The sequence below is a fragment of the Oreochromis aureus genome, linkage group 18 (assembly GCF_013358895.1).
Source record: "Oreochromis aureus strain Israel breed Guangdong linkage group 18, ZZ_aureus, whole genome shotgun sequence".
Lineage (NCBI taxonomy): Eukaryota > Metazoa > Chordata > Actinopteri > Cichliformes > Cichlidae > Oreochromis > Oreochromis aureus.
Window position 1 is genome coordinate 36,584,415 of NC_052959.1, and position 10,763 is coordinate 36,595,177.

Below are 10,763 nucleotides of genomic sequence, written 5' to 3' on the forward strand. Positions count from 1 at the left end.
CACATCAGAAGAATGACTATGAAATTACAAAGGTAAACAATTTTACTGACAAAGGATGAACAAAAAGCAGCTCCCACAGCTGAGCAAAGGAAATGGCTGAAATGCGGAGCGCAACTAAGAGATGACTTGATGATTTGTGAAGGAAAACCAATACTTCCAAAATCTCTACACAAAACAACAGCCTTAGTGACACATGGAGTTACTCTCCATGCGTCAACAGGAGGATAGGAGATATAATCTCCAAAACACTTTTACACTCTAAATTTGAAACTTCAGCAAAATGCTTATGTAACCATTTTATTCCAACATATGGCATCCCCACTCTGATAAGATCAGATAATGGGACACACTTTGTCAATGAGGTAATCAGCAAAGTCTCTGAAGCACTAGGATTCAGCATCAAAAATCACTGTGCTTATCACCCGCAAAGTGCAGGATTAGCGGAAAGAACTAACGGTACAATAAAACAGAGACTTAGAAAATGTATGGAAGAAACAGGAAGGCCGTGGCCAGAGTGCATAGGCCTAGTAAAAATGTGGATGAGATTAACACAGGGTTCACAAAAACTTACGCCTTTTGAAATCATTCATGGCAGACCATTTCCACTGCCAATCACAAGTGAACCTTTAGATAAATCAATCAGAGAGACCACACTAGCAGAATGGATGTCGAAGCTACTAGAAAACAAAGATATTGTTTTGAACAATAAACTGCCTTCTGAATCTTCTCCAGTATCTTGCAGGTTGAAGCCAGGTGATTGGGTCCTGATTCGAGTTCTCCAGAGAAAGAATTGGAGCTCGCCCCGCTGGGAAGGTCCTGTTACGGGTCCGAAATTGAGGACGAGAGTAAAACAATGATGGTCCAGAAGAGGTCAATCAAACAATTGATTTTAATGAATACACGCAGCGTGGGGAGATGTAAACTGTAAACCATCAGTTGTAAATCCCCAACCAAAAATACACTTCAGATTGCTTTTATAACATCAGGGTATTATGACGCCCCCTCATGCATTTACAAGCACATTATTTGCATGTTCAGAACATTATTTGCCTCTTCTACAGACAATGATCTATTCTAAGAGATAACTGCCGAGACAGGAGTTCCCCTTTCTGGCATCTTCTCCAAATAAGGCGATGGGGTCCCCATGGACTTGTCCTCCTCTTTGGCCCATCTTCTGTCACCTGTTACTAGGCAAACTCAAATGCAACAAGAAGCTGAATACATTCAGGCCTTTGCTCAGCTACTATTTTACTGTAACAATATACTCAGCCTATAAGCTTTTAAGATTATAGATTTAACTCAACGATTTAAGTGGTTGTAACTGCACCTGTAATAAACATGTTAATATTTGATTATGATAACCCCTGTAATACAAATTATAACATAATGCCAGCAACTTCAATAAATGCTTGGATGAAATGATAATTAATGCAATGATAAAGATGATGGTTATGAACAGTAACCCTAAAATAATTCCTATAATTCTACAATTCCCTCTCTTGACGCCTCTTCCAGAGGCGTCACTCATGACCCACTCTGTCACCTCTAGATCCATTAATGGCATCATGGGCCCCGAAACCACCATTCCCAGGTCTACTGCCTTCGCTCTGACCCTCTCTAGCTGTCCCCTGACTCAGCAAACCAGACAATAACCTCACGTCATCTAGGTGGTCCAGTAATAAAACGCCAGCTCCCACTTGAAAACACTTCATGCTTAAGTGGTCTCTGCTCCTTTCCTGGGTCCCTCTCTGGTGGAAATCTAGTGGAATGGACCCTCGTCATCAATCACTAAGTAAACTGAATTGGCGCAGGTCTCAAATAAGAAGTAGAAGACACTTGGGCCTTCGCTCAGGCCTGCTACTAGATTTATGTGTATTGTAAGCATGCATGCAATTAACCTGCTATGTTCTCATCTTCCCTCAACATGTATCACCTGGACACTCTCACCAGTGAAGCTTAAAACCCTCTTGGATAGAACATCAACTCTAAACTAGCACAGTTATGCAATGTGTATAAAATGAACTAAACCTGTGAATAGAATGAATGTGATGACAAACCTATTCAATGCAATATGAACCCTGTAAACAATATTACTGGTAAACAATGCTGTAAAACATGTTCTTAATGCAATCATAATAATGCAGATTATATAATAGGAATAAAGAATTTCCCTCAACCCAGGCAGGGTTCGCAACCCTCGCCATTATCTTTACCAACCATCCTCTGACACAAGGAATGATACCACAACTAGCGATGACCAATATTCCCAAAAGTACAGTCAAAGAAAACATCACTGACACTTGCCAAGTTTACTTAGCCACACCTTTCCATTGTCCAAACACAGATGTCATCCAGGGCGCCAGCATATTTTTCGATACCTGAGTGCTCATGCATGGTTTTAGACAATTCGATTTAGCTCTCCGTCAGTGAACTCGGACCTAATTGTTCTGCAAACCCCATCATGGCGTCCCTGGTTTGGTTAGAGAGTCTCAGCAGGTTGTAATGAACATAATGCGGCAACATTTTTCTTAGGCGTTACCCAAAGAAATATACTCTCAATCCTGCAACTACCTGACTTACCAGCTTGCACTCATTAGGAACTCCTGGGCACTCCTATGGAGTCTATCCAGGTTGGCGAGTTCAAACGAGGATCATATGCATGGGTAGCCTGGGTCCCTCTTTTGGCCAAAATGTATCTCTTACGTATGGCAGCTAAAGTTCACGTGTTATGTTGTGGAATAGCCTTTACCTGGTTTCCAATAAGCATGATCGAGACTCCCAATCGCACCATCGCACATGTCCCTCGCTTCCCATAGGAACACGAATATCTTCCCACAGTATTAGTAGAGCCCACTTCTTGCCCATGTTCCAATTATCATGCTAGGGTCGCTTACATTGTTGGTGGTTCGTCCTGTGAGTGTGACAGCACACCTAGTTGGGTCAATCTCTCCCACCTTGTACTTTTCATTATCTGTAGAAAACTTGAAACATGTAATTATCTTATTTTAGCATAAATGGTCCCACTGCTGTCTGCTTTGAAATGGCAGGGAAAAGTCTGGACAACAAAGTACAGTTGCCAGTAGTCACTGCACTTCTAGTTAACTGTAACATACAATCATAGCCCCACTCATCCTCTAATGCAATGGTGCGGGCTCTGTAAACAACCGTGACCTAGCTGAAGCACAGGCAACACAGTCAGATACATGTTGTTCTCTAGCATCTTGAGCCACCCAATCAAGCCAGAGGTTACTGTCCTTGAAACCCGTGGCGCTTTATCAACTCTTTAAGCTTCAGTCTAAAGTAATCTGTTGTCAGAAGTACTCTCCCTTTTGGTTCCTGTTCCTTTTGAGCTACTGTTCCCGAAGTTACCATCTGATCAGTCAGAATGGTGATTAAGCTTTCTGAGCGGCTTAGACTTTGCATCAACTAAATTTACCCTAAGCATATCATGGGGTGATTGCAGACCCGTACATCATACGCTCTCCAGCTACTACTAGCTCCTGTACACTTAATGACGTCACACAAATCAAATGTGAATGAGCTGGTAGACCCTTTACCATAATTCAACCCTATGCCCTTATTCCTGCTGAGACACTCATCACCTTTACCTGACACCTCGCGCTTTTGTCTTTTTACCGATCCTGTTTTAGCAACTACAGTCTCAGGAAGTGCTGGGCTGGACTGGCCTCCGTGTTCAGACAAGTGGTTCGGAGTGCCCTGCAAAATATAGACAATAAACAACACAGCCATAGTTAATATCATTGCATACAATAAACATGTAGTTGTAAGGAACATTCTAATCAGTTTTCTCATTACGTGTCTCTGATTCGTGTGTTTGCATCATGTTATATAAACTTTGTATACTTTGTAGTGCATTATGCTAAACAAACCAACCCTTTCAATTCCCCAACCCTATCTGTCTCCTCAACGGGTTGTATGTTTTCAATGTTTCCTTATTATTTTGTCATAAAATAAATCAAACAAATAACTTAAGCTGTGTGACGGCACCTTGCATTTACGCCAGGCTGTGAGCTGCCCTGAATCTACTTGCTACACCCCTTTCACCCAATTTAATTTCTCAATCTTAGTTTAAACTATTCCTGACCTTCCCTTCTCTCATCTGATCATCTCAAGCACGTCCTGTACCAAATTTGCTTCCTCTTTTCAAGCCCACATTTAATTACAAGCTCTAACACATTTGCCCTATACTGGCGGTCTCGGCGTTTCCTATCAACTTACAAAGATACCAGAGTTATTCTCAGAACTCAGAGCTGAAGTTCCCCTTTTCTAAGTCTGTATGTTCAAGAAGAGAGCAAGCTGCTAGTCGGTAAACAACTTTATCATCACATAAGTTATTAGGTAAAAGTCACGTAGACACATTTCATGTAGCTAATAACATATATACAATTTTCCTTTGACATATCTGTATGTGCACGCCTAAATTATAACCTCTTATTCTAGAAATCAAAAATAACCTGAAAATAACACTTTCTGCGTCAGTTTTACCATACCTAAATTATCAAAAACCTAAACATCATCAAGTAATCCTAAAACCCTTTCAAATTAAACCTTAAATCCTGTAACTCCCCTTTTTGTGACACATCTCATGTGTTACAAACTCAAAATCCTTCACTCAGGTTAGGGCATTAAAAGAAAAGGTTAGTCATATCATATTAAATCTACATGCTCCGGACCTTCAAACCTGTTTTAAGGAATGAAATCAAATTAATCATCATGTCAAATCTTTTCTTGGCTCCATCCACAGCCTGCATCCTTGGAACTTCCTAGAAACAAAAACCTGTGTGTTAACCAGAACTTCACATTTCATACTCAATTTCCCCACTTATGATCCAACCTGTGTTATAACACAAAATAAACTTAAACAGAACAGTTATTAATCATGTGTTACCTCAGTTAATGGTAACTTGAGTTACCTCAAACAATGTTTCCCTTTTAGCATTTGGCATTCTGTAATGTAATAACATAATCCAACCCCAGTAAATAATTTTCTCAAAACAAACATCAACATCCCAGAATTAAGTCTTCCACTCCTCCTGTTTGTCAACCTTTTATTTATTTCCCCTCTTGGTCCGATCACTGCATTCACTCACATGCATTCACACATGATATTTTTGCTGATACTGCAGCCTTCTGCGCACGTCATCAGATGCTCCACATCAGCAAAATGAGCTCAATCATTTGTTTTATTTCGTTTTCCTTTTTAGGAAAATAGTTCTCTATACTTTTGACTGGATTGACTCGCTGCAATCCTTACTTGGTAATTTGTCCGCCGCCGTCAGTTCACTCTCTTCCAGGCCTGCTTAGAGCAAAAATGAGAAAAAAGAGAGCTGATTATTAGCTCATCAAAGTACAAAACAAAATCACCTGACAGGTTTTTTCTAAGTGCACTGTTATAAAAACTATGGGCCCTTTTAGACATGTCCATGTTTATCAAAACTCCCTCTATTAAAATGAAAACAACAGCCCCAAAAATCTTAAACCATCTTAAATTTCACCCATTCAACGCACTGAAAACCTTGTCCAAACTGCACCGTTTTACACACAACCATGTCCCCTTAGACACTTCACCATACTTAGATTCAGCCTAAAATATAAACACGTTATAACAATGTGTCAACACTAAATTATAAATTTCTTGTCCAAATCTGCACCTTCAACAGAAATACATGTTGAAACCTTAACACCTTATTGAATTATTTTCATTTTCTTTCTATACTAATCACTTACTTTTATCAATCAGTGCAAAAGCACTCTAACTCACTCTTATAAAACTGCTTTAATCACTTTTCTTCTGTTAATTTCCATTTATTTTATTAAACATTCACACCATTCTCTCACTCATACAACCAGCAAGCTGATCTTCATTGCATATGCTTGTGTTCTTAGCCAGGTTTTCAATCAATGTCTCTATGCATCAAGCTTTGATTAGACAAGCTTCATGAGCTTGTCTTTGTAGGGTTAATGCATTTTCTGTTTGTGTGTGGTATTTTGCATCTATGGCTTCGCAGTCTCCCAGACTCCTTCCCAATTCTCCAGTTAAGCAGTCAGTTTTTCTTTCCCGAATTACTAGCCCAAACTTTTGATCTCCCACCTTAAATAAAAGCACTCCTGGTCTTCAGCCAGGAGCTGGGGCTACTTTTCAGGTTCCTGGACACATCATTCTGTGAACAATTCAACCAGAAACTTGCCTTAACATATCCATTGATGTTAACCTATAATTTTCTTCCGACTGCTGCTGTGGAGAATTGGTCCGGTTCTGCTTTACTCCTGAAAATAACAAACTAAGAGATTTTCATTATTATCACAAGTGCTTAAAGGACCCACTACTGTCTCTTGCCTGTCAGCAATACCAGTTATGTCATGTTTGTGTCATGAATATGAATGTAAGCGTTTCCCTCATTGCATTTCATGTTAATTCAGTGTAAGCTGCTTTCTTCGTTGCATCCTATATTGTGCTAATCATTGCATTTTATGTATTCATATTTAATTTATGCATCTTTTCACTGAGCTTTAAATTCAAACTATCTCACTTCTGATCCATTTCAAAACAATCTCACATGTAACAATTTGTGTATGTGTGTTTTCTTTTGTGTTTACCTCTTTTAAACGTGATATGGTGGACATCACTAAACAATGATGAGTTCCCGCTTCAATTTTCATTCCAATTATATCCTATATTCTCGCAGTCCAACTCGTCCAGCTTCACCTGAGACTGGTCCCCATCCCTTTCTCATAGTGTCCTGTTCGGACTTCAAAGCTCCAGCAAACACAGTCTGTTTCTTCTCTGTTTTGGTCTTTCCGTATTCTTCTTCGACGTTAAGTTCCCGTCCGGCTTTTCAGTCTTCTCTTCCAAGATTACTTCAAGCATGGCAAATATCACACTCAATGTCCAGTGCTCTTCCACAATTCTTTATCCCACTGTTCAACTGCCCAGCCTGTATTTTCACAGTACATGTTGTTTTACTCTTACATGCTGCTGCTGGTCATCAGTCGTCATCAGTGTTAATGGATCAGTGGCACTGTCGTTTGCCTGCTGTATTCGAGTCCGCGATGTTCTGTCGGTCTTCATCAGGAGATTGACTGTCCTTTGAACTTCTTCTCAGTTTAGGGACAAAGTGACAGGTGAAGCTGTAGAATTTCAGCCAAAAAGTGGCCTGTTTTTCCCAATTGTTCCTCTATACTTTCTGCCGGTTACTCAAGGTTCAATGTTGAGAGAATTCCACCTGTATTGGCACACTAAAGCATACAATTAGTATTATATTCATTTTTATCTTAAAACCTCGATTTGCTTCATCTTCTTAGAATTTAACTCTGTCCATTTCTCTGGGTGCTCCCCTGACATCATCAGTCACACACACACCTTCCTGTCACACACACAGCAGCACAGTATTTCCTATTTCTCTTTCCTGTTTCTACAGATTAATCAAACACTTGTTTTTCATATTTACAGTCTACAAACCCTCTTTAGTTTTACTAAGTCTTGGTCTAAAAACAATACACCTTCCTTTCATACACACTTTTAAATAGAGCTCTTTCAAACATAAAATAAACTCAACCTCTCATACCATCACTCATGCATTTCTTGAATTAAAAGCACTTTCAAACTTTAAAACATCCTACTTTACATCACAAAAGAAATATATTTCATACACACTTTTAAATGTTCTAACCTCTTTCAGACGCCATGACTCGTCTCACACACACACTGCCTTTTCTCTCTCAAACTTCCATTTTCCACTCACTCAGACAAATCACGAGAGTCACTCAAATCAAATACTGACAGCATTCACACGGTTAAAATCACTCAAAATACACTTTCCTATGCGTATTTTGGACACGCCTTCCATAATCAGAAAGAGCAAGTCAAAAAGAAAAAAGAAAAAACTGAAACCTCTCATCATCTCACACACAGCTTCTCACCACACACACATAACTGAAAAATAAAACACACCAGCCTTTATGGCTCAAAATATGTACATCTATCAAAATTCAGTCACTTACTATACATCCACTACAGCAACTCAAAACTTTACTTACAATATTGTAATAAACAAAACCAGCATCTTAAATACAGGCGTTCAGCAATGTGTAACACACTCTATGAACTTCCTAAAACTCTAGGGACCTCGCAGCTGCCTCATTTGCATTTTCACACACACTCCGTCTAAAAATGGCCTCAGCACTTCAGCTCAGTGCTGGGTCAGACTCCTTTTGACACCAAACCTCTTACTTTATATTACACAGATACACAGACGTCTTATAATTACAGTAACAACAATTATCAGGCCTGAGATTACACAACCTACAGAATTTTGACAAATTTAAATTAACCCTCCAAGGGATAAACTCCAAGTTTTTTATTATCAATTACCCAGTATCAGGTCCAACCTGTCTCTGGTCTAATCTCTAAAATCCCTAACTCAATTTAAAAGCGTCCAACGTCCAAGCTCCAAGCTTTGCTACCCAAAAAAGTGCAAACACCGTTCCAAACGGTCAACTGATCCAATCAGTAGCTATTTTGGACCGTCCCCAGTTGTCCACGATTGCCAATCGGACTATCCCTTCCCAAGGAATTCACGACCGTCGCCAGTAAATGTGGAGCGTCACCTCCGAACAATGCACTTCTTAGCAGTCCAACTGCCGTTCTACAGAAATTTGTAATACTTTTGAAACAACAATCAACACCTCAGAACAAGTGTATGACTGGCACAGGTCCAACCTTATAACCAATTGGGAGTGTAACCCCCAAAACGCCCAATTACCTATTATTCTAAATTCTCTTTACTCTAGATCCTCTTTGCTTAGCAGTCCAACTGCTTTTCCTTTAATCAGTACTGTCATTTAACCTTACAATATCATTACTTCAACTTCAATTCTCATGAGATTTTCACCAAAATCAAAACAGACCTTTACCAGTAATTTCAGTGAGTAAACTTTAATTTCTCATGTCCAATCTGGCACATTTTGGAAATAATTCAACAGGTAGTGCCTTACCTTTGAATAAGCCGGCTTATGTCCACTCACTTCGACCACTGACTCGTGTCTGCTCGTTCGAGCGCCTCGGACCCTCTCTGTCTCAACCTCCGACTCTCTCTACTCAACCCTCGGCCAATGCACCAAATGTTACGGGTCCGAAATTGAGGGCGAGTAAAACAATGATGGTCCAGAAGAGGTCAATCAAACAATTGATTTTAATGAATACACGCAGCGTGGGGAGATGTAAACTGTAAACCATCAGTTGTAAATCCCCAACCAAAAATACACTTCAGATTGCTTTTATAACATCAGGGTATTATGGCGCCCCTCATGCGTTTACAAGCACATTATTTGCATGTTCAGAACATTATTTGCCTCTTCTACAGACAATGATCTATTCTAAGAGATAACTGCCGAGACAGGAGTTCCCCTTTCTGGCATCTTCTCCAAATAAAGGCGATGGGGTCCCCATGGACTTGTCCTCCTCTTTGGCCCATCTTCTGTCACCTGTTACTAGGCAAACTCAAATGCAACAAGAAGCTGAATACATTCAGGCCTTTGCTCAGCTACTATTTTACTGTAACAATATACTCAGCCTATAAGCTTTTAAGATTATAGATTTAACTCAACGATTTAAGTGGTTGTAACTGCACCTGTAATAAACATGTTAATATTTGATTATGATAACCCCTGTAATACAAATTATAACATAATGCCAACAACTTCAATAAATGCTTGGATGAAATGATAATTAATGCAATGATAAAGATGATGGTTATGAACAGTAACCCTAAAATAATTCCTATAATTCTACAGTCCCTACCAAGTGCTTATCACCACACCAACCGCCTGTAAGATAGCAGAGAGACCATCTTGGATTCACCAAAGCCACTGCAAGAAAGTGAGTGACAGCCCAGACTCATAGACGCCGGCACCCCTACCCTCAGGTGATCTGACTGGTGAAGGGAGGGCTGATTGGGTATATCCCGCCCTCTGCTTCTTGCCAGTAGTCTACTCACCTGAGGATCTAGGTGTGTTTGGTCGCCATGAAGACGAACAGCACCATCTACGGACGAGATGGACGCATGGCAATTCACACCTCCGTGACATGACACAAGACCACATTCACCCATGGATGAATAACGCATGGTACCGCCGCTCGTACATGACAGAACTAAGGGAGAGCCTAATAACACTGCATGTTACGTCTGCTCCCACATGCCATGCACTTCAACACATCCCACTTTTATGGAAACTACATGAATAAAACACAAGCCAAGTGCGCTGCCAGCTTCGCGGGCATTGGCTATCAACATAAGAAAATCATCATTGATGAGACAAGCTCTATCATCTATTAAGCAACCTTCTTAGTATCTTTCAGGGACCACCCGATACGAGATAATCACCGTCGAAAAGGCTGGACTTGACAACGGAACGTGTGACCGGCTCTTCTGGATCAACTTCAACGTGACGAATCGGAACACGTCCATTCACTTCCCAGTGTTCTTGGACCAAACCCCAGGAAGAACCACTCCATGTGCTACCGACAAGACAACGGTAACAGACCCTAGGCAACACCACCAACTGTAACCAAACCGCAGCCAGCGGAGGGGCGCACCTGTAAACACGTCCGCGCCCAGCAACGGCACCTACTGGGTGCAGGGAATGGCCTGGCTGTGTGGACAACGTGCCTACTTCATACTGCCACCCGGATGGACGGGCACCTGTGCCCCAATCTTCATTTCAGACCACACCTTCAGGATATC

The 10,763-nt window shown here is 40.6% G+C and overlaps 1 long non-coding RNA gene across 1 annotated transcript; it reads right to left on the reverse strand.

Annotated features, from left to right (window-relative positions):
- Positions 1-635: 635 nt before the first annotated feature.
- LOC120434422 lies at positions 636-10,034 on the reverse strand. Its single transcript, XR_005609082.1, has 3 exons — positions 9,821-10,034; positions 4,507-4,511; positions 636-816 (listed from the first exon to the last, which is right to left on the reverse strand). It is a non-coding gene; the product is annotated as an uncharacterized LOC120434422 (long non-coding RNA).
- Between the last annotated feature and the right edge of the window lie 729 nt (positions 10,035-10,763).